This window comes from Dendropsophus ebraccatus, chromosome 3, assembly GCF_027789765.1.
Source record: "Dendropsophus ebraccatus isolate aDenEbr1 chromosome 3, aDenEbr1.pat, whole genome shotgun sequence".
Lineage (NCBI taxonomy): Eukaryota > Metazoa > Chordata > Amphibia > Anura > Hylidae > Dendropsophus > Dendropsophus ebraccatus.
In genome coordinates this window covers 111,836,627-111,863,430 of record NC_091456.1, presented here as the reverse complement: position 1 = coordinate 111,863,430, position 26,804 = coordinate 111,836,627, and the positions used below count along the sequence as shown (strand labels likewise).

The window sequence follows — 26,804 nt, the reverse complement described above, 5'->3', positions numbered from 1 at the left end:
TGGTCGTTCGCTAAAATTTTGCTTCGTGTAAACAGTCGTTGCGAAAGTCCGCCCACAGCCCGGCGCCTCGCCTGCAGCTCGAACCCCACTCCTCCGCAGCCCGGCCACCCATCCTACCGATCGAGCCGGTGCAGGGGGCTGAAGAATGCAGGCCGGGCTGCGGAGGAGCGGGCTGCGGGGCCGGGCGGGCGGGGGGCAGGGCTGTGGATGGGCAGGCTTTTGGCCGGCTTAAGCGATCTTAAAACGATCGCAAAACGAATTTCCGTACGATATATTGTAGGTCTTAACGCTGATCGTTATGAAAAAAAAAACGTTACTCCGACATCGTTAATCGTACGATCAGGCGAATTATCGCTCCGTGTAAACGTAGCATAATCCTAATCAATAATACCAAATGTCTCAACATAATTTAATGCACTCAATGGATTTTATGCTAAAGGTCAGGTATGGACATAATAGGGACAGCCTAATAGGGCCAGTGATCAGCCGTACATAACCTTTATTGCTTTTTGTATGTCTGTGGGTTTTGCCAGTATTTGGGGTGATAGTTGATCCAGATGCTGATCAATGTCCCCTTTTAATTTGTCACTTCATTAATTGCAGAAGGTGATTAACAAACAAGCGCTTGTCTTCTCACTCCATTTCTGAAAAAACAAAGAGGCCTTGTTACAGGAGTTGACCACTTTATAGTAAAAGTTTTATGCACAGTATTAATAAGTGTACTCACAACACTGACAGCAGCTTCTCCAGGCTGTACTGTCCTGCTCGGTGGTGATTCTGTCCATAAGATGGCAGAGCATGGAGGAGCATGTGACCATGCCCCCACACCCCCACATGTCCTCTGTGGTGGACTCTGAGGGGGGCATGGTCACATGCCATAGAGTTCTTGCTGTGTGTCCATGCTTTGGACCCCACTCTTCACCAAACGGAGAGCTATGCCTCAGTTTGAGAAGCGGTGCTCTATGGAGACTTCATGGCTGTGGACTTGATTTTAGGCAGCTGTTACAGTGTAGCTGAAACATGTGACCTCAATATATGGTAGGGATGTGTACATTACAGTTCATGCAATAAAATTAACCATATAGTATATAATACTGCTGTGTACTTTATGTATTTAAAAAAAAACATAGTTCTAGAAAATTTGTGAAAATATTGCATATTGTAAAAGAATTATTTTTCTCTTCCACAGCCGTCTTCAGCTATAGCAACATATGAAAATTACATCGACATGGCTCATATTTCTCCATGATTGGGTGTTACTTTACACCAGCTGAGATTTGCACCTGTCTCTGTATATTTAGCCGTTCACTGTGCACCAGTGGGGTGTGGACATGTAGTGTGGATCTGCAATCTAAAAGGTAAGAGACACCTTTTTTTTTCCTGTTCTTTCCAAACATATAATTAATGTAGGAATAAATATTAAGAACCTTCTAATGTAGCTGTAAACAAGCAATACATTACTCAAGTAGTCTAGTAATGTTATGCAGGACAGATATTCAATCTATATTTAGTAAGGTAGCTTGTTAGAGCTGGCAGTCACTTCTCTTAAATGCCTTCAAATGCAGCAGTGGTCTTTTCTCAGACCAGAAAAGTAACCAGTTATCTACAAATGCTGTTCCTTGGATGTCATACATTTAAAAGGTTTTCAGTATTGCACATCTCATTAAAAACCCTGTTATACAGTAATGTATGGTCCGTGGACAGGTTTGCATTAACCATTGTTAATGTTAAAGAGTATTGTGAGTCCTTTCAATTTTAACACTCAGTTCAAAAAACAACTGTGTACATGAAAACTGGACAAATCACCATATTAGTGTTTGCTCACATCATGATCACATTTTAAGGTCATGTAAAAATTTCAGCCTTATTTTTTTTATAAAATGACCACACTGTGAATATATTTATTGGCTTAATTTAGTCATTTTCTGTTCTGTGCCCTTGCATTCACTATCCTCACACACGTTTTCCTTCCTAGCGGATAGAAGATACGTTTTAGTTATTCCAATACTATAATTTTTTTTGTTTACATTATGCTGGGGATGCAATGTGTCCCGCTTTAGTCATTGATTGGCTGACCACATAGGTCCTACTGTGACTTCTTGTCTTGGAAACAGGAACAAATGGTGAAGAGTAGGAGACCAGAAGGTGCTAGAACGGGAGCTGTGAGAGACTTATGTAGGTGAATATCACAATATCAGACAACCATGTTCCCCAATGACAGATGTCAGTGGAGAGAGCAGTCAGACATGTTGGACGTCAGTACCCTAATTGTTATGATAAATTTCCCTATGACCACATAAGGAGAGATAGCTGTATGAACATTTGATCCACTAGTATCTAAATACATAGCTGGCACTGGCTTTTGTTTTCTGGTTTATATGCCAGTAATCTGCTAGATTTAGCTGTCAAAACAGGTTGATTTTGTAAAAGTGTATCTTGTTACTTAACCCCTTCCCCCAATATGACGTCCAGGGACGTCATGAAAAGCAGTGGCAAAACGCATCATGACGTCCCTGGACGTCATGGCTTCCCTGCCTCCCCCCGCTGACCCTATCTAAGATCAAGCAGCAAGAGGAGGCTGTGTGACACAGCTTCCTCCTGCTGCCTCTGCCCGGAGGGGAGCCGCGCTCCTCCCGGGCAGTTAACCCCATAAACGCCGCGGTCAATGCGACCGCAGCATCTATGGGGAGATTCCGTGTCCTCCCGCCGATCGGGCGGCGGGGGGAGGCTGCAGAACGTTGCCTCCCCCCACCGCCACTAACAGTGTGTCCCCCGGCCCCCTCCCCTCGTCCTCCGATACCGGCGGATCGCCGCTATCACCGTTATAGCGGCGATCCGCCGGTACCGGGCATTGCTGGCGCCGCCAATGAAAATGTATTCCCCAGACCCCAGATCAGCCCCCCTAGTGGGCGATCACTAACCCGCTCCCCTACCCGGGCGGCCATCACATCCAAGATGGCCGCCCCCATCCCTGCGAACAAACTATGTTTGTTCGCAGGGATGGAAATGAATAAATGATCAAAGCCCCATGCTCTCCGCCACCGGAGGTAGCGGAGAGCATGGGGCAGTGATCGGGGACCCCCCCGTGTGGTCCCGGAGCAGGCGATCAGCGGTATATACTATATACCGCTGATCGCCTGTTCCCAGTGCAAAAAAGCACTTTTTATCCCGTCACCATAAATCATTGGTGACAGGGGATAAAAAGTGATACAGTGTCGCCCCCCAAGTCGCCCCCCACCCCCCCAGTCACCCCCGTCCCCCAGTCACCCCCAATTGCCCGTAACCCCCCAGATTGCATGTGACCACCGCACGTTGCCTCTGACCACCGCACGTTGCCTCTAACCACCGCACGTTGCCAGTGACCCCCTCCAGATTGCCCGTAACCACACCAGATTGCCGTAACCACCCAAAATTACATGTACCCACCCCTGATTACCTATAAGCACTTCAGTTTATCCGTAACCACCCCAGATTGTCTGTAACCACCCCAAGTTGCCCGTAACCACCGCAGATTGTCTGTAACCCCCCCAGGTTGCCCCTAATAACACGTAATTCCCCCCAGATTGCCTCTGACCACCGCACGTTGCCCCCGACCACCGCACGTTGCCCCCGACCACCGCACGTTGCCTCCGACCACCCCAAATTGCCAGTGACCCTCTCCAGATTGCCCGTAACCACGCCAGATTGCCTGTAACCACCCCAAATTACAGGTACCCATCCCAGGTTACCTATAAGCACTTCAGTTTATCCGTAACCACCCCACGTGGCCCGTTACCACCCCACGTTGCCCGTAACCACCCCAGATGGTCTGTAACCACCCCAGGTTGCCTGTGACCATCCCAGGTTGCCCGTGACCACCCCACATTACCTGTAATCTCATTTTTTTATTGTATTTTAGTAACTGCGCTATTCTAATAACTATTACTAGCTGCGGTTTTGCTCCAGCAAATTGGCACTCCTTTCCTTCTGAGCCCTGCTGTGTGCCCATACAGTGGTTTATGCCCACGTATGGGGTACAGTTTTACTCAGAAGAAGCTGCGTTACAGATTTTGGGTTCGTTTTTTCTCCCATTCCTCGTGAAATTGAGAAATTTTAAACTAAACGAACATATTTTTTTTTTTAATACTTTCCTCTAATACCTGTGGGGTCAAACTGCTCACTGCACGCCAAGATGAGTTCTTTGAGGGGTGTACTTTCCTAAATGGGGTGACTTTTGAGGGGGTTCTATTCTGCTTACACTACAGGGGGGCTGCAAACGCACCTGGCGCTCAGAAACTTCTTCGGAAAAATCTGCACTGAAAATGCCAATTGCCGCTCCTTCCCTTCTGAGCCCGGCTGGGTGCCCATTAGTGATGCTTGATGCACCGAAATATCGAAACTACTATCGATATTTCGGGCATAAAAACCGTTCGGTACCAGGATTTTCTGGTATCGATACTTTATGTTAAACTGCCTAATAACGCAGCTTAACATAAGGTATAGCGCAGAGAACACGGCCGGCGGCTATCTGAGCGCCGGCCATGTTCTCTGTGTGCCGCCCCCCGGCCCCCACCTGTCACTTCCTCGGCCCGCTCGTACTCTGCTCCCGGCGGCGCCAAATTTAAATAGCCGGCACATAGCGATCGCTTGTGTCGGCTATTTTACAGGGTAGATGTCGCTGTCACACCTGACGGCGGCATTTAACCCCTCCTGAGCCACTCCATATGCAGCAAGAGTCTTCTGCATATGGAGGGCCGCCACTGCTAATGACTGCTGGCCGCGACCTCGCGGGCGGCAGTCATTTAACTATTCCCCCCCACACACTCAGGACCCGCTGCTGCAGCCGGGTCCCCCGTACACGCCAGTTCCCGCTGTTGCGGTCCCTCGCAGTGTCACACCCTCCAGTGTCCACAATACTGCGCCCCCCCCCCCTTTCCTTTGGGCCGTCCGGTACAGTGGCACAGCAACTCCCAGCATACCTTCTTGTGGGGAGTTGTTTAACACAAGGAGGTATGCTGGGAGTTGTTGTGTCAGGAGGCTGCTAATGCACTACAACTTCCAGAAACACCTTCTTGTGCACTACAACTCCCAGCATACCTCCTTGGGCACAAAGAGGTATGCTGGGGGTTGTAGTGCACAAGGAGGTATGCTGCTGGGAGTTGTAGTGCATTAGCAGCCTCCTGACACAACAACTCCCAGCATACCTCTGTCCACTACAACTCCCAGCATACCTTCTTGTGGGGAGTTGCAGTGCACAAGCAGGTATGCTGGGAGTTGTTGTGCACAAGGAGGTATGCTGCTGGAAGTTGTTGTGTCAGGAGGCTGCTAATGCACTACAACTCCCAAAAGCATACCTCCTTGTGCACTACAACCCCCAGCATATCTCTTTGTGCACAATGAGGTATGCTGGGGGTTGTAGTGCACAAGAAGTTGTGCTGCTGGAAGTTGTGTCAGGAGGTTGCTGCTGTACAACTGCCACTCCCAGCATACCTCCTTGTGCATTACAACCCTCAACATACCTCCTTATGCACTACAACTCCCAGCATACCTTCTTGTGCACTACAACTCCCAGCACACCTTTTTGTGCACTACAACTCCCAACACACCTTCTTGTGCACTACAACTCCCAGCATACCTTCTTGTGCACTACAACTCCCAGCACACCTTCTTGTGGGGAGTTGTACACAAGGAGGTATGCTGGAGATTTGTAGTGCACAAGGAGGTATGCTGAAGGTTGTAGTGCACAAGGAGGTATGCTGAGATTTGTAGTGCACAAGGAGGTATGCTGAGGGTTGTAGTGCACAAGGAGGTATGCTGAAAGTTGCAGTTGTGCAGCAGCAGCCTACCGACACAACATCCCAGCATACCTCCTTGTGTACTACAACTCCCAGCATACCTTCTTATGCACCACAACTCCCAGCATACCCGCTTGTGCACTACAAATCGCCACAAGAAGGTATGCTGGGAGTTGTAGTGCATAAGAAGGTATACTGGGAGTTGTTGTGCACAGGAAGGTATGCTGCATGGTAGAGGGGAATTAAAAAGTGTTAAAAAAAGTTTAAATTAAAAAAAAATCATCATAAAGGTTCTAATAATCCCTGTTCCCTTTTTTCAAAAAAAATATTATATTTGTATTTTTACATATTTTTTTCAAACTTTATTTAGTATCGAATTAGTATCGAGTATCGAAAAGAAAGCTAGTATTGGTATTGAACTCAAAATTCTGGTATCGTGACATCCCTAGTGCCCATACAGTGGTTTATGCCCACATATGGGGTACCGTTCTACTCAGGAGAACCTGCGTTACAGATTTGGGCATGCAGCTTCTCCCCTGTTCCTAGTGAAATTGAGAAATTTCAAACTAAACGAACATATTATTGGAAAAATTCGAGTTTTTCAATTTTACTGTCTTATTTTGAATACTTTCCTCTAATACCTGTGGGGTCAAAATGGTCACCACACTCCAAGATGAATTCTTTTAGGGGTGTACTTTCCAAAATGGGGTGACTGCGGACACTACAGGGGCACTGCAAATGCACCTGGCGCTCAGAAACTACTTCAGCAAAATCTGAACTGAAAATGCTAATTGGCGCTCCCTTCCTTTTGAGCCCGGCTGTGTGCCCATACAGTGGTTTATGCCCACATATGGGGTACCGTTGTACTCAGGAGAACCTGCGTTACAAATTTTGCGGTACTTTTTTTCTCTTGTTCCTCGTGAAATTGAGAAATTTTAAACTAAACGAACATATTACTGGAAAAATTCATGTTTTTCATTTTTACTGTCTAATTTTGAATACTTTCCTCTAATACCTGTGGGGTCAAAATGCTCATCCTACCCAAAGATGAATTCTTTGAGGGGTGTACTTTCGAAAATGGGGTGACTTTTGGGGGGATTCTGTTCTGCGGACACTACAGGGGCACAGCAAACGCACCTGGCGCTCCGAAATTTCTTCAGCAAAATCTGCATTAAAAAAGCTAATTGGCGCTCCTTCCCGAGTCCGGCTGTGTGCCCATACAGTGGTTTACGCCCACATATGGGGTACCATTGTATTCAGTAGAACCTGCGTTACAGATTTTGGCATGCTTTTTTTCTCATGTTCCTTTTGAAAATGAGAAACTTTAATCTAAATGTATATATTATTGGAAAATTTTCATTTTCGATTTTTTTACGGCCTAATTGTGAATACTTTCCTCCAGCCCCTGTAGGGTTAAAATGCTTATTATAACCCTAGATTAATTCTTTAAGGTGTCTATTTTCCTAAATGGGGTCACTTATGGGGGTTTTCAGGATACCAGACTTCTAAATCCATTTAAAAAAAGAACTGGTCCCTAAAAAAATCAGTTCTGGAAACTTTCATAAAATGTGATAATTTGCTAATAAATTTCTAAGCCCCATAACACCCTAAAAAAGTAAAATATGTTTCCCAAATTATGCCAGAATAAAGAGGACATATTTATAATGTGATTCAGTAACTAATTTATGTGCTATGAGTTCCTTTTTTAGAAGCAGACAATTTCAGAAGTTCATAAAATGCAAAATTTCCTAATTTTTCATAATATTTTGATGTTTTTCACAAAAAACACACAAAGTAGTGACCAAATTTTGCCACTAATATAAAGTGCCATATGTGACGAAAAAAAAAGTCTGAGAATCGCTAGCATACATTAAAGCATCACTGAGCTATAAGCGCTTAAAGTGAGACAGGTCAGATTTTGAAAAATGAGCCTGGTCATTAAGGACAAAACAGGCTGCGGAGGCAAGGGGTTAATAAATCTGTCAGATTCTTAGACTGTTCAGTCTTAAAGGAGAAGTCCGGAGAAAATTTTCATTAAATTATTGTATTGCCCCCAAAAGTTAAACAAATAACCAATATACACTTATTATGGGAAACGCTTATGAAGTGCTTTTTTACCTGCGCTTACTACTGCATCAAGGCTTCATTTCCTGGATAAAATGGTGATGTCACGACCTGACTCCCAGGGCTGTGTGGGCTGTGGCTGCTGGAGAGGATGATGGCAGAGGGACACAGGGCACTGGAGGGACACTGAGCATCCCTCTGCCATCATCCTCTCCAGCAGCCACAGCCCGCACAGCTCTGGTAGTCGGGTTGTGACATCACCATTTTATCCAGGAAGTAAAGCCTTGATGCAGTAGTAAGTGCATGGAAAAAAGCACTTCAAAAGCGTTTCCCGTAATAAGTGTATATTGGTGATTTGTATAACTTTGGGGGTGGGGGTGGGGGGCAATACAATACCTTAATAAAAATTTTCTCTGGACTTCTCCTTAAATTGAGGCATGAACAATTGATGCATCATTAGCACGGCCCATTCAGATTATTATTGTTGGCTGATAACATTTGCATTTCAGTGCATTTAGTGGGTTGCACAAAAGATCCAATCAGCCGGTGAACGATCATTGGCTGATTTCTGGTCTTTTTACGTAGACCAATGAAGGAAACTTACAAGTTATCATACTCATAGGTTTAGAAAAATGAAAAGACTTCTAGTTAATATAGGCTATACAGGAAGAAGAATTACATTGTGGTTCCCTTTATCATAGATTAGGGGTTGATCTAAATGAGCAGTGATCATTTGCTGAGCCTTCACATAGCTTTCGCATCATTTATGTAGTTAATTTGAATTTATCACTGTTGGACAAACTTCACCTGTTTTCAATCAGATTATGAACAAGAGTTTGCTCATTTGTTGACTGATCACTGGCCCATTTACAAAGGCTGATTGTTTGGAGCAACACTTATTTGCCCACTAATCAGTCAGTGTAAAAGGCGTTTAAAAAGGTCAATGGTGTAAAAAGAAAATAGATATTGTCGCTCCCAATTTCCCACGGATGCTGTACTGCTCATATCCAGTCTTCGCACCACTTCCTGGTGATATCTCTACAAACCTGCATATCTAATAAGTGATAGGAAAAAAACAAATCCGCTCACTGCTTTTATTGTTTAAGGGAAAGTGAAACAGGTACCGGGTGGAGCAGACCTCAATAAGTATACTGTGCACAGTGTGCACACATACCTGTTTTTAGCCATCACTAATGAAGTAGAATTTTTTAAACAAAGGAAGGCTTGTCAATGCTGGAGGAACACAACTTTAGTTTTGTTCAGTCAGCCAATAACTGTCTGGTCACTGCTGTGGCAGCAGAGACTTGGCAATGGTTGAAACCGCAGCAGGCGATTACCCCTTTTTTATGTATTTCACTAGATGATTATAAAGAGGTTGTCGGCAGAAAACATTAACTGTGCATACTGCCTCCCACTGGAATAAAACAAACAAGCCTTGATTGTGGAGTAGAAAATCATACATCAGGTGGAGTAAGGGAGGGTTAGTATGGCTTGTGATTTGTTCTTGGTGGTTGTGCATAATCCACTGCACAGACAAATTACCAAAAGGTACAACAATCTCAGCACTCCTACTAAAATGAAGAGTCAAAGAGGAGTTGTGCCTCCACGTTTGGGCTGTACTCTAGCACATCTCACCACTGCTTTCTCCTCCCTCTCCTTTATGAATAATCTCTGCTGCCTGTCCTCCTGCTCACTCAGCTGTCAGTTAGTGTCTCTGATTGCAGATCAGTCCTATGTAGGCAGATGGTGTCTGAAAGAAACAGATATAGTTGAATCTCTGAGCCCAAATGTGTTGGAGCTGTGGTAAATCACCTGTCTAGAGAATACAGCAGTTCATTCTTAGGTTCAATTATCCTGATGGAAATTAAATATAGTTATATATATTTTTTTTCTCATTATTGTATCATTTTTGTGATTTAAAGTGCAAAGAATTCCCAATCAGGTACAAATCTGTTTTAAACTTCTCGCTTATACAATGATGAGAAAATAAATATATAGATTTTTATTTTTCTCATCATTGTATTAAAAAAAAGCTGTTGTTCTCTAGACAGGTGAGTCACCCCTATACCACAGCTCCTACACAGGCTAGGAGATTCAACTATATCTCATTGCAGATAAGTCCTCTGGCACATACTGGCTGACAGTACAGCAGATACTGGCTGACAGCATGAGTGAGCAGGAGGCTCGGAGCAACAGGGAGACGCCTCAAATGCTCCTAAGCACCTTACTTGCATAGGGGCAAATAGGGGATTCCTCAGGAATGTGGGGAGGAGGAAAACGTTAGTAACGGCTATCTGCTGCTTAGGTAAGCAGCTTCTAGGGCATATCAGCAGGTTCTCTGGGCTGAACCTGCTGATAGTGCTGCTTTAACAATTTACCTTTCAAGCTTGCCTTATATGCTTCCCAATGTATAAACGGAGAAGTATCCTGAGCCACATTAATTCGGAAAAAGGCCATTATTTTCCTACAGGAGGAGGAATTAGTCAAAGTCATTAGTTAAAGGGTTTCATTAAACCTCCAAGGCAAACGAGTAGGGGGTCACCCAAATAAAATCTAAAGTAACTAAGACTGGGTCATGTTCAGACCAGGTTGTAAGAATAATTTTAGAATTAGATAAATTGAAAGAAAGCTGCAAGGATAAAAGGATATGATCAATACGTGAATAAGAGATGTCGTATTAGCTGACCGCCATTCATCAACAAAATCATACACATGAAGAAGTCTAGCTCAGCTCAAGCCTAATATAGTCAGGACTTTTAGGTGCTTCACCAATCTTTATATCCAGGGTAAAAGAAAAACAGGGACAGCACTCCATGGCGCGGATCAGCTGGACAAAAGGGGGTGAAGGGATAGAATATGGTAACCCTCACCTGATAGAGTTGTGCTGAACAGGAGCCACAACTCTCGGAATAGCATGAAAAGTATAAACCTGCAAACCGCAGCCACTCCCGAACTCCACCAAGGGAATAATAAGGAAAAACACCACCAAACTCCAACAACGGGGATCCAGGCGCAGGTCCGACTAATGGTGACCAGATGAATAATGTAAAACTATAAAAAAAATTTAAAAAGACCCAACGTGTTTCGGAACTGTACCGTTTCCTTTTTCAAGGGTCATATAACCCAAGGTCGCATCCAGTGCCAATTTGTGTCCCCAGCAAATATAAGCTGACCCACAAAATGGGAAGCAAGTGTTCAAAGCATGCCTTGGGAAAAATTTTACCTGACCTGTGTTTGGTGCATAGTAAGACAAAGGGGCAGACACAGACTGCAAAAGGCCCTTGTGCAAAAAATGTGTTTGTGCCCCCATAACTTATTCATATCTCCTACTTTCTGCCTTAAGGCTATGTTCACACTTTGTATATGTCCGGCCACATATTTTTCGCGGCCGGAATTTACGCAAGTTGCGGCCGGCTACGTACGGTCCGCGAACTTACGCCGTAAGCTACGTACGCTTCCCGAGCGGCGTACGTAGCGATCTGACAGCGGTATTTTACTTGGATATCTTCGGCTAGCCCCGGACACCCCACAGAACCTTTTGGATCGGCAAATCAAAGTGTGAAAAAAGAAGAAATCACCACTCCGTATGGGACCGCATGTTACGCTACGGGCGTAAGTTACAGCATTTCCGTCCCGAAAAAATGGTCTGGTTCATTTTTTACGGCGCCACATACGATCCGGGCATAAGTTCGTACGTAGTGTGAACTGTGCAGCCATAGATCGTATACTTTGCATTGTACGCAAACTACGTAAATCTCTGGCCGCATATTCACGGAGTGCGCTACGGCTGGAAACTTACGTAGTGTGAACATAGCCTAAAGGCGCACACATATGTACACCCGGATATCCGGTACATGTGTCCTGGTTTCTCTGGTGGGCCCTACAGCGCAGCACAGATGCCAGGGACCACTAAAGGATTGTACTGCAGTCTGTGCAGGCCCCAGTGTGGGACCGGGGTACCTGTGGCCCACCAATAGAAATTATTATGGGGCACCCAAATAAAGAACCCGTCAGAAGTGACATGCTGACCTTGTCCCATCCTGTATATCCAGAATAACAATAACTACAACTCTCAGAAAGCCTTACACTTATGAAGCCCTAAGAGAATGCTGGGAGTTGTAGTTTCTGAGGGGACAACCCCTTGAGTTGTCTACTCATTTGTACTTCAAATCCCAGCATATCCTGAGAGCTTCAGACTGCAGTAAATGCTGGGAGTTGTACTGTTTGCAGCTGTTGTACTTGGAGGGTCCTGTGTGCATTGTACACTGGATGCTTTGTGGGAAATCAGAATATATAGCTCAGAGTGTGGCGGTGTCCCCAGAACAGCACTAATAGGGGATAGAACACATGGGCTCTTAACCACTGGTGAGGCACAGATGGGGTGCATGTACTGTATGTGGTTGCACAGGTGGGATACATGTACTGTATGTGGCTCCTTAGGGGGGAGATGAAAGAGAAAAAAACCATCCATGCTGAAGGGGGGAGGGGCACAGTTATTGGCAAAAAAAGGCATAAACTTAAAATCAAACATCAACATCAGAGGGTAAGGGCTCTGTGCTTTCTCTTCCATAGTCCACCCTTTATCCTACAACTGCCACCACCCTGACACACTGACATTAAGCACTCACTGTCAGAGCCGCTGCTGTTGCTCCACTTCACAGTCCTGTCCCTGGCAGCCATAAACCCGCAGGATCCCTACTGCCCTGTCACCACATGCTCTCTCCTCTCCTCCTCACACAAGGTATGCCGGACAGTGGAGTACAGGAGGGGGTGTCAGCAGCAGCGTGCAGGCAGAGAGAGAAGAGAGGAGAACCAGCCCTGGCCGGGCACAGCATCCAGTGACTAAGTGGGCCCCCCAAGAGCAGGGGGCCCGCACTTCCTGGGTGCTGATGCCACCTGGAAGGCTCACTTCAGACATGTACCATACTAAGCTGACACTTTAGCTGAAGCTTTGGCTGTCCATGCATGATGGGAATTGTAGTTTCCAAACAGCTGGAGGGCCGAAGGTTCCCCATCTCTGCTCTAGGCTATACTCTCTCATTGTTTTTGAGACCCCATCCGGCGCACACGCATTATGATGATACAATGGTGCGGTGCATGGGTCTGACAGCTTCTTGTCTCAGGGATTTGTGAAGCGCTGACTCTAGTAAGAGCAGCAGGGGTGGGGGTGGGCTGGGTGGGGAAGACAGGTCCCTGCGGTGCGGGCCGAGGCCACATTCTTGCAAGAGAGAATGACATTGACAGACAGAGGAGCGAATTGCTCATCGCTGCTTTGTGTGTCAGTCAATATTTTACAGTCAGTTCAGAGAGCAGAGGGGACCCCTATGGGTCCTATTACGTAATGTGATTATCAGCCCTACTTGGCCAATAACTAGTTGTTCCAGACAATAATCGTTTGGTGTAATAGCTCATGCAGAAAGGCAACGTTCAGCCAACATGCATAATGTCAGCTGATCGTTACCTTTCTGCATGAGCCAAAGTCTCGATAACGATAGCAACAGTCTGCTGGCCATTGCTCTGTGTAATAGGAGCGGCAGCACTAGACCGCTGCTGTTTTCCATGCGCCACCCAGACAATCGTTAGCTGCTCCTTGCCCCCCCCCCCACTCCATAATAGCACTTATATTGCTCCTAAATATCAAGCCTACCCTCCTGTCCAATGGGAAAGACAACCCTGCCCCTTCCCTGTTTGAGATGATCCGAATAATTTTAATATGAGCAGCAACAATGGAAGTAACACAAAATGCAGCTAAAGATAAAGATTTATCAATAACCAATAGTTAAAGGGTAGGATGGTGGGGGGTTGGTTGAATGTGATACTTACAAGTCGCACACAGTAGACCATTTCTGTAATGATAAAACAGGGTAAAGCAAGTTAGTGTCATTGGAAGATTTCAGCTGTTACTCTTGATAGATAGATAGATAGATAGATAGATAGATAGATAGATAAATAGATAGATAAATAGATAGCAAGTGATGACCAGCGGCACACCAGTTACGTGGAATCAAACATGAAGATTTATTGTGGATCAAAACATCTCAACAGGTGCAACACACAGTCTAGCACAACGATTCGGCGGGGATCCGCCATTTTCAAGGCACTTGAAAATCGCGGATCCCCGCCGAAACGTGCTACACTGTGTTGCACCTGTTGAGATGTTTTGATCCACAATAAATCTTCACGTTTGATTCCACGTAACTGGTGTGCCGCTGGTCATCACTTGCTATTTGGACTAAGGTTCGTTTTCTGGACCAAGCTAGCTGGCACCTGCATCGCTGCAACTTGTAGTGCCACTCGCTTCCACTACACATAGATAGATAGAGATAGAACAACTTGCAGCACAGCAGAAACAGATGGAGACCAGCAGGGGGCAGCACCAGAAACACACAGCAGGTAACCTTGCAGGAGATTTATGGCTCTATATTTTACAGTAAAATTCTCCTTTTTGCCCACAGCAGCCAATCAAAGCTCAGCTTTTATTTCTCACATTGCTCTGGTAAAATGAAAGCTGAGTTGTGATTGGTTGCTATGGAAGATCTGGTTGCTAGGGGCAATGAGAAGCATCTTACTATAGGACAGCAGGATAAATCTCCCCAATCTCTAATCCATCAAATATCTTCATGGTTAGAAATATGAATAAGTAGAAAATGTACCCGGCACTGCCCGGGTATAAAGTGCCAGTGTGTTAATTAGATTTGTCCCAAGGTCTCCCATGAGGCCAATCTGTGCCCTTGTATTTTTGTTTAAGGGGAAATCACCAGGAGCCCTATTTACATGACGGTTCTTCACTGTTTATGTAAATTGTAGCTTATGCACATTAGAAATAAACTAAAAACTTTAAACTTCCTAAAAATCAAACCGAAATGTCATGTGATCAGACTGTATACAGCCTGGTTATCTACAACATTGTCAGTGTTATATACAGCCTGGTAATATACAACATTCGTAGTGTTATACAGAGCCTGGTTATATACAACATTGGCAATGTAATATGCAGCCTGGTTATATACAGCATTCGCAGTGTTACATACAGCCTTGTTATATACAACATTGGCAGTGTTTTATACAGCCTGGTTATATACAACATTTGCAGTGTTGAATACAGCCTGGTAATATGCAACATTGGCAGTGTTATTGCCAGGTGCATTGACATAACGATTTTTACCTGATAAAACTGTGGAGCAGCAGCATACAATTGTTCATGTGGAAAACATGCAGTGATCAGGCGTGGGCCTTGTTTATTGGCATTGCAAATGGTGCTTAACAGGAAACTGCAATCGTCTTAAAGATATTGTTTCATATGAGTTAATTAGTGGAATTTTTGTACACCTGTAGTGTATAGTTGGGGTGGGGGAGCTGTATACCTGTAGTGTACAGTTGAGGGGGGCCCTGTATACCTGTAATTTATAGTTGGGGGGCTATATACCTGTAGTGTCGTTTTGGGGGTCCTGTATACCTGTAGTATATAGTTGGTGGAGGTCCTGTATACCTGTACTGTATAGTTCGTGGGGTCCTGTATACCTGTACCATACAGTTATGGGGTCCTGTATACCTGTAGTTTATTGGGAGTCCTGTACACCTGTACTGTATAGTTTGGGGGTCCTGTATACCTGTTATGTAACGTTTGTGAAGGTGCTGTATACCTTTAGTGTAGTGTGTGTGTGGTGGTGGGGGTCCTGTATACCTGCACTGTATAGTTTGGGGGTTCTGTATACCTTTTATTTATAGTTGTTGAAGTGCTGTATACCTGTAGTGCAGAGTTGGGTCCTTTATACCTTTTAATGTATAGATGGTGGAGGTGTAGTGTATAGTTTGGGGATCCTGTGTACCTGTAGTATATAGTTGGTGAAGGTGCTATATACCTGTAGTGTAGAGTTTTGGGGGGGCGTCCTGTATACCTGTAGTATATAGTTGGTGGAGGTCCTGTATGCCTGTAGTGTATAGTTTGGGGGATCCTGTATACCTGTAGTGTATAGTTTTGGGGGTCCTGTATACCTGTAGTGTATAGTTTTGGGAATCCTGTATACACTACAGGTATATACAGGACTCCCAAAACTATACACTCTAGGTATAGTTTTGAGGGTTCTGTGTACCTGTACCATATAGTTATGGGGTCCTGTATACCTGTACTGTATAGTTGGAGTAGGGCCGTGTTTCTCAATTCCAGTCCTTAAGATCCACCAACTGGTCATGTTTTGCTGATATCCCATACAACAAACAGCTGTGGCAGTTACAACAAACAGCAGTGGCAGTTACTGGTGCACTGACTATAGTTATAATCCTCAAAACATGATCTGCTGGTGGGTCTTGAGGACTGGAGTTGAGAAACACTGGAGTAGGGGGTCTACCATATATTTCTGTGGAGCTGTTGTCAGACAGCTGGCCCTAGCAAGCAATCAGATTCCAGCTTTCTTTGAAAATGAAAGTAGTAATCCTATTTGTTGCTAAGGCTTCCAACTGCCATTTCTACTGGAGAGCTGCAGTGCTAATTATATCACCTGTGTGTGCAGTGTGGAGATTTTCCCATTCATTTCTATGGGGTGCTCTTCCCCCTCCCCCTCCCCTCCTGTACATCTGGCGGGGACCTTCGCTATAACCTTCCCAGGCACCCAATGTATCTGCCTGCCAAATTTGGGGTCAAACGGTTCAGGCATTTGGAAATCTCTAGACGACAGACAGATGGACAGACTTTCATTTTTATGATATAGATTGTGGAGATTGGAGGAAGTAAATGTGTCTGTAATGGGTGCAGCGCCCCCTAGAGGCTGACACATGGTGTCCTGGTGACTGCAGTGGAGATTTATAGAGACTGTGACAATGTGAACAGGCCCTTCATAGACATTGTGATCAACACAAGAACCTGAGAAAGAAAGAAGAAATGTTGCTTTTAGTGCAGCTTCTTGGTGTTTCTATGGATCTAGCAGATCACTCACCAATGTAAGTTCTCTACTATGTGAGACTTGGGGGGCAGAGGGCTCAGCATAGGGTGGGGGAGGGGGAGATACTTACTTACACCTAAACTCCTACTCCAACTCTGAAGAGTTCTGAGATCTGCAACGCCTTATCATTCATGTATGACATCATGTGCGGCTGATATCCCTCTGTGATGTCATTAAGAAAGCAGACAGCCAATCAGATAACAGATGATTGCTAGGTGTAATTTGCATATGGAAAGATAAATAGATAGAAGACAGAAAGGAGACAGAAGAACCTTGCAATGCTCCGGTCACCAGCAGATAACTGCCATCTGGATCACTGTGCGTCCCAGATAAAACAAAATTGATCAGCTTGGAGAAAAATATGCCCACTCCTGTCTTTTCATCCACTAGAGCTGAAAAAAACAAAGGGAAATTTTTATGTATATATTTAGAACTAAACCTTTATAAAAGTGGAGCTCTTAAAGGGGTAGTGCAACGTTAAACAATTATTCACTAAATAACACATTAAAAAGTTATACAACTTTGTAATGTATGTTATGTTAGTGAATCGCCCCCTTCCCCGTGTTTCCCCCCACCCGCACCAGACCCAGAAGTGTAGTGCTCTGTCATCTTCGGACGGACAGCCGAACCGCTCCGACCATCCCTAGTGCTGGCCGCCCTCTGCCGTGTCATCAGCTACCCAGCCGCGATTGGCTGAGCATAACTGTGCTCAGCCAATCGCGGCTGAGCAGCTGATGACGCGTGCGCATCATCAGCTGCTCAGCCGTGATTGGCTGAGCACAGTTATGCTCAGCCAATCGCGGCTGGGTAGCTGATGACGCGGCAGAGGGCGGCCAGCACTACCCCTTTAAAGGAAAAGGACATCAGCTCACATAGAATCAAATAAATTAACCCCTTTAAGACCGGACCAATTTCGATTTTTGCGTTTTCGTTTTTTCCTCCTTGTGCTTATAAGGCCATAGCAGTTGCATTTTTTTCACCTAGAAATCCACATGAACCCTTATTTTTTGCGCCACTAATTGTACTTTGCAATGACAGGCTGAATTATTTCATAAAGTACACTGCAAAACCTGGGGTAAAACTGACTTGTTATATATATTCCTCAAGTTGTTACGATTACAACGATATATAACATGTATAACTTTTATCTGATGGCCTGTAAAAACTTCAAACCATTGTTAACAAATGTTCCTTAAAATCTCTCTATTCCCATGCTTATAGCGCTTTTATACTTTGGTCTATGGGGCTGTGTGAGGTGCCATTTTTTGCGCCATGATGTTTTCTTTCTATCGGTACCTTGATTGTGCATATGCGACTTTTTGATCACTTTTTATTGCAATTTTTCTGGATTTGATGTGCTAAGCAAATCGCGGCTGAGCAGCTGATGATGTGGCCGCGATTGGCTGAGCATAGTTATGACGCGGCGGAGGGGGGACGGCAGGAGCGGGTCGGCCGGCCTCCCGAAGATGACGTCTTTGCCGGGGTCGGTTGACACGGATCAGGTATGTATACTGCACTACACTTCCGGGTACATGGGCGGGGGTCGGGGAACACGGGGAAGGGGGCCATTCACATACATGACATACATTAAGAAGTTGTATAACTTTGTAATGTGTGTTTATTTTGTGAATAATTTCTTAGCGCCGCACTACCCCTTTAATCTAAACATAACCACCTTAATTTCCAAACAGAAAACCATTATTAAGAATGAAGATACAGGCATATAAAACAATACAAGAAACTTCCAAAAGTATTATATGGCCCAACATTAGCTGTAAGCGAGTGCTGATCTTCTAGATGGTTAGTGATGTTCCCCTTGCTGCGTGTATCGAAAATAATAAAGCAGTACTTTTACATGTCCAAGCTCTCCAGTGTCCTCCTGGCTTCTCACTGTAGCCGCTGCTGACATGTCTCTGCAGTGACAGGCCAGCCAGTCAATCAGTGGCACTTTAGAGATGGCCTCAGGTGCATCGGCAGTGGCTGTGGGGATCAGGGAGAAGCCAAGAGGACACAGGAGTGTAGACTGGTATTACTTATTGTCTGTATACTGTTGCATCAGCTGTTGACCGTGCACCTCCTATTACACAGAGCGAAGTGCGGTTGGTGGCCAATGAATTTTAAACCTGCTGAAAGACAACAATCAGCCAATGATTGGCTTCTCAGATGACCATTGTCTTTATCACACAGGGCGATATCTGCCATTTGGGCAGTTAATCATCCTGTGTAACTTGGCCTTTACTTATATTGCCTAGAGGGAAAGAAAAATTAATTGTACATTAGTAAAAAAAAAAAATCATGCTAAAGGACAGTGAGGACAGACGAGCAATATCTTGTATTTTTCTCCCTGTTTTGTGTCTGTCTGACCGGTAAGGCCCCATAGCAGTACATCAGTCTGTCTAGGTCATGTGAGAATGCACTAAATGTGTTCTTTTCTTGGCTTGTTCTGGTGATTGGGGTCTGAACTGATAACTGGTTTTTTTTTACAGGTATGAGTTAAACAGCATCCTGTTCCAACATTGAATGCAAAAAAACTGCTGTTCCACTATGTTCATACATTGTATTGTAAGGGCATAGCCCTGGCCAGTTTGCATGACTTTTACATTGCAAGTTTTGCAGTGAAATCCGCTGCGATATTCAGTACCATGCTAGTCTGTGGTCCAGCATTTTCGCTGCTGATTGTCATTCTGCTGCAAGAATGTAGAGGCAGACCATTCTTACCATCCACTGGCTATGGTGGGACAGCACACTGGTTGTCTAAGCAGGCTGTCAGTGAGCAAGGACCCGGAGACTCAAGCAGGAGTGCAACGAGGGAGTATAGCCAGGTAAGCATGGGCTGTTTAATATTTTTACTGGCACGGCAGCTAAATAGTTAAACATGGCTCTGTACATTTATGCAGCGAGAATGCGGGGCCATAGACTATAGGGGTACTGACTATCTCTGCGGAGTTCACTGTGAAACTCGCAACGTGAAAACTGTTGCAAACTCACTAATGTGAAGGCATCCTAAGGCTATGTTTACACATTTCCGTCAGTGTTTGCTCAACCAAAATCAGGACTGGGACCGACAGGGCAAAATATTAATAGAAAGATTTGCACAGTTTCTGTGTTTTTTAACCCACTCATGGTTTTAGTTGAAAAAAACCTGACAGAAATACTATGTGTAAACATTGCCTAAGGGTGGGTTTACACGTACAGGATCTGCAGCAGATTTGTTGGCGCAGATTTGCTTTGATACTGCAACTTCAAATCTGCACCATCAAATCAGCTGCAGATCCTGTACATGTGAATGTACCCTATGGTTAAAGAAATTATAGTTCAATACTGTCTAAGTTTTTTGCTATTTAGGCTGAAAGTCAATTTAAAGTTTCCTTGAGCGAAAACAAAACCAAGAATTTTTTTGCTGTAAAACAAAGATAATCCTCTTTAAAAAAAAAAAAATGTTATATACTGTATTTTCCTGCGTATAAGACTACTTTTTAACCCAGGAAAATCTTCTCAAAAGTCAGGGGTCGTCTTAAAAGTGCGGGTGCGGAAAAACTTCGGACTGGAGAATCTGTGGTCACCGCATACGGTGGGGAGAGCTAAAAAAATAACCGCATCGCTACCATATGCGGTGACCATATGATGGGCAGCACAAGCTGCAGGCGTCCGGAGTATGGAAAAAAAAGAGATACGGTAGAAAAACACACCTCTTTCACCCGCCCCTGTTTCCTACCAGTATTATTGTACCTCCTTCTTTGCCTCTCACATCTTGCTGCTGTCTGATGTTTTCTATCAATTTTTTATTGGTTTGCGATGGAGGAGGAGTCATTTTTTACGGCAAGTATATCCCAAGCTCTATATTTTAACTGGAAAAGTTAGGCGTTGTCTTATATGCCAGAAAATATGGTTTATAGATAGTCAAAAGTTCCTTCGACTTAAAGAAGCTTTACAGTCGGGTTGCTGACATTGTATTGTGCCTCAAAATCTGAACTTACCCTGACCAGTGAGCATTATTACTTTGTGTTATTTTGTAGAAATTGCTTTTCATGTGGCGAGCTATGTATACACAGGGGTAGGGGCAAAAGAGGACAAATTTTGCTCCGATCTCTGCCGCTCAACCCAAGATGCCAGAGAAAAGCTGGATCTAATCCTGGGAAAATGGGAGAAGTTTCCCAGGATTGGATCCAGCTTTTACTGGCATCCAAGGAGGAGTGGCAGGGAGCGGAGCAACGCTTAAAGGCAATTGGCTCGATGAGCGGAGCACGGATTAAATGAAGCTCTTCATTTAGATGAGCGATTCACTAATCTCTAATTATTTTGTTTTAATGCTGGTGGTTTGACTCCTTTTAAGATACTGTGGACACTGTTTATTTTGAAAGTACTTTAAAAGTCACTTTTAAATGTCTTGCCAGATTGCAACAAGATATGCTGTAAGTAGATGCTAAAAATACTATGGCTTGTTAATAGACTCCTTCAATGACTCAGACACCAAGTTGTTGTAAAAGAAGATGCTTAACCCCTTAACGACATCGGGCGTAAACTTACGCCCTGGCGCCCTGGTACTTAGCGCATCAGGGCGTAAATTTACGCCCGATGTTTCCCCGATCGCTGCGTGTTCACACACAGCGGTCGGGGAAGATGGCCTGCTATAAATCATAGCAGGCCATCATAGCTTCTCGGCACGGGGGGTGGTTAACACCCCCCCGTGCTTACGATCGCTGCTATAGGCTGATCAATTCAGATCAGCCAATAGCGCCGATCGGAACCTTTCCGGGTCATCGGTGACCCGATGACCCGGAAAAAAATGGCGGTCGGTGCTGTCCGATTACTGTAAAAAGTAATGTTGATCGCCGTGCCACCGGCCCGATCGCCGTGAACGGCCGGCCGTTCACGGCGATCGGGCCGGTGGCACGGCGATCAGAGTCCCACAAAATAGTAAATACCTGCCCTGGACCCCTCAGCTAGGTAGCCGAGGGGTCCAGAGCAGGTATTTGTACATTACTCACCTGTCCCGGGCTCCTGATCGGCGGCTTCCGGGTTCGGGCGTCCTCCGTCATTCCGTTCGGTCTTCGGGTCTTTCCGGCGGTCCTCGTCGTCTTCTTTCGGCTATTTTCGGCTCCAGCCTCGTCATTTTCCGGATTTTGCGCTCTGCTGCCCCCTAGCGGCTGATATGTGTAATACACTTATCAGCAGCTACAGGGATATTCAGAATATAGAAAAAGTGTTTTTTTTTTTCCCCAATTTTTTTTTTTCTATTTTCCGCACCCTATCGCCGCTGAGTGTTGATTAGCTGCTAATCAGCAACTCCTCCTTTTTGGCGTAGGGTGTTTTTTTTCTATATTCTACTGCCACGGTCTGCTTATAAGTGCCGCACATAAGTGCGGCATTTATCAGCAACGCCTTTGTTGCCGTAGATTTTTTTTATACTTACTGTAAAAAAAACACGTAAAAAACACTACATTACACCACACTACATTGAATAAAGTTTGACACTACACCACTACATACCCCATATACTAGTCCCCATATAAAGATGGCCCCCAGGGTGTTTTCGGTGTCAGAGGGATACGTTATTATTGCCTCCGACACCGAAACAGCCAGTGAGGATGAATGGGGGGGATCGTTCTTTCCTCCATTCATCCTCATCATCCAGTGACGTGTCTGGGGGTAGCGTAGCGTACGCTGCCCCCCAGACACGTCTTTTCCGCCAGTACCGTCCCAATAAGAGATGACGGTATGGTGTGAAATTCTACAAACTCTGTGAGAGTACCTCTGGGTACACTTACAGATTTAGGGTACGTGCATTCCGCAGCTGGCACCCGCCGGCGGACTGATGGAGGCGCATGTCTCCACCCGTGTCATAGACTCCATGTTATGCACGGGCGGATTCCGTCGTCCATCCAAAGAATGAACACGTTGGACGGAGAGCGGAATCCGCCCGTGCATAGAATGGAGTCTATGACACGGACGGAGACGTGCGCCTGCATCAGTCCGCCGGCGGGTGCCAACTGCGGAATGCACGAAGGGTTATCTGTCGCGATTCCGCAGTGTGCATGTACCCTTAGAGTGTATGTAGGAAGGAACACCCGAATCCAGCCCCAGATGCCCCCCCCCCTCCCATCCTCGGAACAAGTGGGAAGATCGTCCGGGAACTGATCTTCCCACTGCTGGATAAAGGTCACCACCTGTACGGTGATAACATTTATACCAGCACCCCCTCTTCCGGTCCCTCGCTGCCCGAGCTACTGTAGCTTGCGGCACGATCCGAACATATCAGAAGTAGTAATAGAGCCCTAATATTTAGCAGCCATGGAGCGGACCCAGCGCTTCTGGATATGAAGGACCCCGTATCGCACCAGGACAACATTTTCCAGGTGACGTCCCCCACACTGGAGAACAGGAGACCCCAGAAGAAGTGCAGAGTGTGGCGTAACAGGGGGATCAGGAAGGACACCATTTCCAGTGTGACGCCTGTCCTGATCCCCCCGGCCTCTGCATACTGGATCGCTCCAAGGCGTACCACACGTCACTGGGGTTCTACATTATCTAAATTCTGTCCCTTATTCCTATTTCAGGGGTCACGTTATTCTGATCGCCATTATGGAGTCGGGAAGGAATTTTTCCCATTGATGAGGCTACTGTCGTCTGCCTCACGAGGGTTTTTTTGCCTTCCTCTGGATCAACACAGGTTGAATTTGATGGACACCTGTCATTTTCAACCTTATAAACTAATAATTGCCCTAATACCCCCAAATAAATTAGAATTGTCCCTTTTTCCCAGCTAAATAGGTATGGCCGCCATTCCCATTAGAGGATGCCATGATGCAATTACAAAGCCTCTGTGCGGCCAGGACAGTAGAAACCCCCCACAAGTGACCCCATTCTGGAAACTACACCCGATAAGGAATCTAACAAGGGGGGCAGTGGGGATATGGCCCCCAAGTGACGGCCACATTTGGGACGTGAAAATGAAAAAAATGGTATTTTTTATTTTCTCGGCACATGTTCTACGTAAGTGCCTGTCACCAGTGGGGTCCATATGCTCACTGCACCCCTTGTTAGATTCCTTATGGGGTGTAGTTTCCAGAATGGGGTCACTTGTCGGGGGTTTCTACTGACCTGGCAGCACAGGAGCTTTGTAATTGCGACATGGCCTCCATCCTCCATTCCAGCCTCTAAATGGCGCTCTGTCCCTTTGGTGGCTTGCCCTGTGCCCATATGGCACATTATGCCCACATATGGGGTATTTTCGTAATCAGGGGAAACTACCCTACACGTTTTGTGTTAATTTTCTTTTTTAACCCCTTGTGGAAATGGAAAAAATCAAGGCTAGACCAACATTTAGTCTAATTTTTGTAAAATTTTTACTCTAAATCATTAATCTTGTCATGATTTTTTCATTTTCACAAGGGGCTAAAAGTTAAAAAAAACCACTAAATGTGTAGAGCAATTTCCCCTGAGTACGGAAATACCCCACATGTGTACATAAAGCGCCATTCGGGTGCAGGGTAAGCCTCCGAAGGGAAGGAGCGCCATTTCGTTTTTGAAGGCTGGATTTGGATGGAATGGATTTTAAGGGGCCATGTTGCATTCAAAAGGCCTCTGTGTTGCCAAGACAGTTGAACCCCCCCACAAGTGACCCCATTATGGAAACTACACCCCTCAAGGAATGTAACAAGGGGTGTAGTGAGCATATGGACCCCACTGGTGACGGGCACAAATGTGGAACAATGTGGCGTGAAAATGAAATATTACATTTTTTACACTATAATGTTGGTTTAGCCTTGAATTTATCATTTTCACAAGGGGTTAAAAGAGAAAAAAAACACACAATATGTGTAGAGCAATTTCCCCCGAGTCCGTAAATACCCCACATGTGGACATAAAGCGCCATGTGGGCGCAGGGCAAGCCTCCAAAGGGAAGGAGCGCCATTTGGATTTTGGAGGTTGGATTTGGCTAGAATGGATGATGAACGCCATGTCGCATTTACAGAGCCCTCGTGCTGCCAAAACACTGGAAACCCCCCACAAGTGACCCCATTCTGGAAACTGCACCCCTCAAGGAATCTAACAAGGGGTGCAGTGAGGATATGGACCCCTTGATGACGGGCACATTTGTGCCATGAAAGTGAAAAAATGAAATTTTTTACTTTTACGTCACATTGTTCCACATTTGTGCCCGTCACCAGTGGGGTCCATATGCTCACTGTGCCCCTTGTTAGATTCCTTGAGGGGTGTAGTTTCCAGAATGGGGTCACTTGTGGGGGGTGTCCAGTGTCTTGGCAGCACGAGGGCTCTGTAAATGCGACATGGCCCTTGAAATCCTTTCCAGTGAAATTCAGCTTCCAAAAGCCAATTGGCGCTCCTTCCCTTTGGAGGCTCGTCCTGCGCCCCCTTGGCACTTTATCGCCACATGTGGGGTATTTCCGTACTCGGGAGAAACTGCGCTACACATTTTGTGTCTTTTTTTTCCTCTTACCCCTTTAAGAAAATGAAAAATTGAAGGCTAGAACAACGTTTTAGTGTAAAAAATAAATTTTTCTTTTTTCACACCATATTGTTCGGAAAATCTGTGAAGCACCTGTGGGGTCCAAATGCTCACCGCACCCCTTGTTACATTCCTTGAGGGGTGTAGTTTTCTAAATGGTGTCCCTTTAGGGGTGTTTTTTAGGTTTTGGCACCCCAGAGCCTCTGCCAACCTGAAGTGGTACAGTCAGAAATGACCAAATATAACGGAGGCGTTGAAATTCACTAGGCGCTCCTTTGTATCTGAGGCTTGTGGTTGCGTCAAATAGCGCAATAGGGCCACATATGGGGTATTTCTATAAACTGCAGAAACGGGGCAATAATTATTGGGGTGCATTTCTCTGGTAATAGGTTTATAATTATGAAAAATATTGGATTACAATAAAATCTCTGCACAGAAAATTAAAATTTTCAAATTTCTTACACACTTAGCTTTTATTTCTGTGACTCCCCTAAAGGGTTAAAACACTTTATGGATATGCTTTTGCAGAGTGTGGGGGGTGCAGTTTCTGAAATGGGGTGCTTTGTGGGGCTTTCTAACATACAGGCCCCTCAAATACACTTTTAACCTGAACAGGTCCCTAAAAATATCTGATTTTGAAATTTTACTGAAAATTTGGAAATTTGCTGCTAATGTTTTAAGCTTCCTATTGTCTAAAAAAAATTAAAGATCGTTTAATAAATGCCGCCAACATAAAGTAGACATGTTGCTAATGCTATTTAATATATAATTTATGTGGTATAACCACTTTCTGTATACGCAAAAAAGTTTCAAAGTTGGAAAAATGCAGTTTTTCACATTTTTTCACATTATTTGGGTTTTTTTCATAAAGATTTGTTATGATTATCGACTCCAATTTACCAGAAATGTAAAGTACAATATGTCACGAGAAAACAATCTCAGAATCAGCCGGATAGGTAAAAGCATCCCGAAGTTATTAATGACTAAAGTGACACTGGTCATATTCATAAAATTTGTCTCTGTCATTAAGGCCATTTCAGGCTCTGTCCTTAAGGGGTTAAAATGGCATGACAGTAAAAACATCTATTATGGTCATGTACACTCTTTATTTTTATTTTTATTTTATTTTTTTTTGTATGATGCCACAATAGGGAGTGGGGGTGGGGGGAGATTATGAATGGAGCTGGCTGGCTGGATGATGCTGTGGGGGCTAAGTGGAGCAGTGCTCCTAACAGTGCCCCTGGCCAAAGATCACACCGACTAACAGAGGGGGACCAGCGCAGAATAGGAAGGTAGGACATACCTTCCTCCTCACTGTCGCCTGCTGAAAGTCCCCCTTTAAAGTGTCACTGTCATTATAACTTTCAAAATCTAAATCAGTAGGGTATATGATATAAAGCAAGTTTGCAATTTACAATCTTTTTTTTTTTTTTTTTTTTTTTTTTAGTTATCATGCTTTAAAACAAAGATATACTTAACCGAACGATAATCGTCCGGTGGAATAGCCTAACTAAGGCATGACATGCAAAGAAAAGGCATGTGCAATGATGCTGATTG

At 44.8% G+C, this 26,804-nt stretch overlaps 1 protein-coding gene across 8 annotated transcripts in view; it reads left to right on the top strand.

Annotated features, from left to right (window-relative positions):
• Positions 1-26,804, top strand: part of JSRP1 (junctional sarcoplasmic reticulum protein 1) — a 99,357-nt gene that overhangs the window by 44,217 nt on the left and 28,336 nt on the right. For 5 of the 8 annotated variants that reach the window (XM_069962506.1, XM_069962508.1, XM_069962510.1 and 2 more), the window contains one exon: positions 1,190-1,358. The gene's annotated coding sequence lies outside the window, so the exon portion shown is untranslated. Of the gene's footprint in view, positions 1-1,189; positions 1,359-2,114; positions 2,180-19,581; positions 19,600-26,804 lie in introns of those variants that run through there. The other 3 variants (XM_069962512.1, XM_069962513.1, XM_069962514.1) reach the window with 3 other exon arrangements.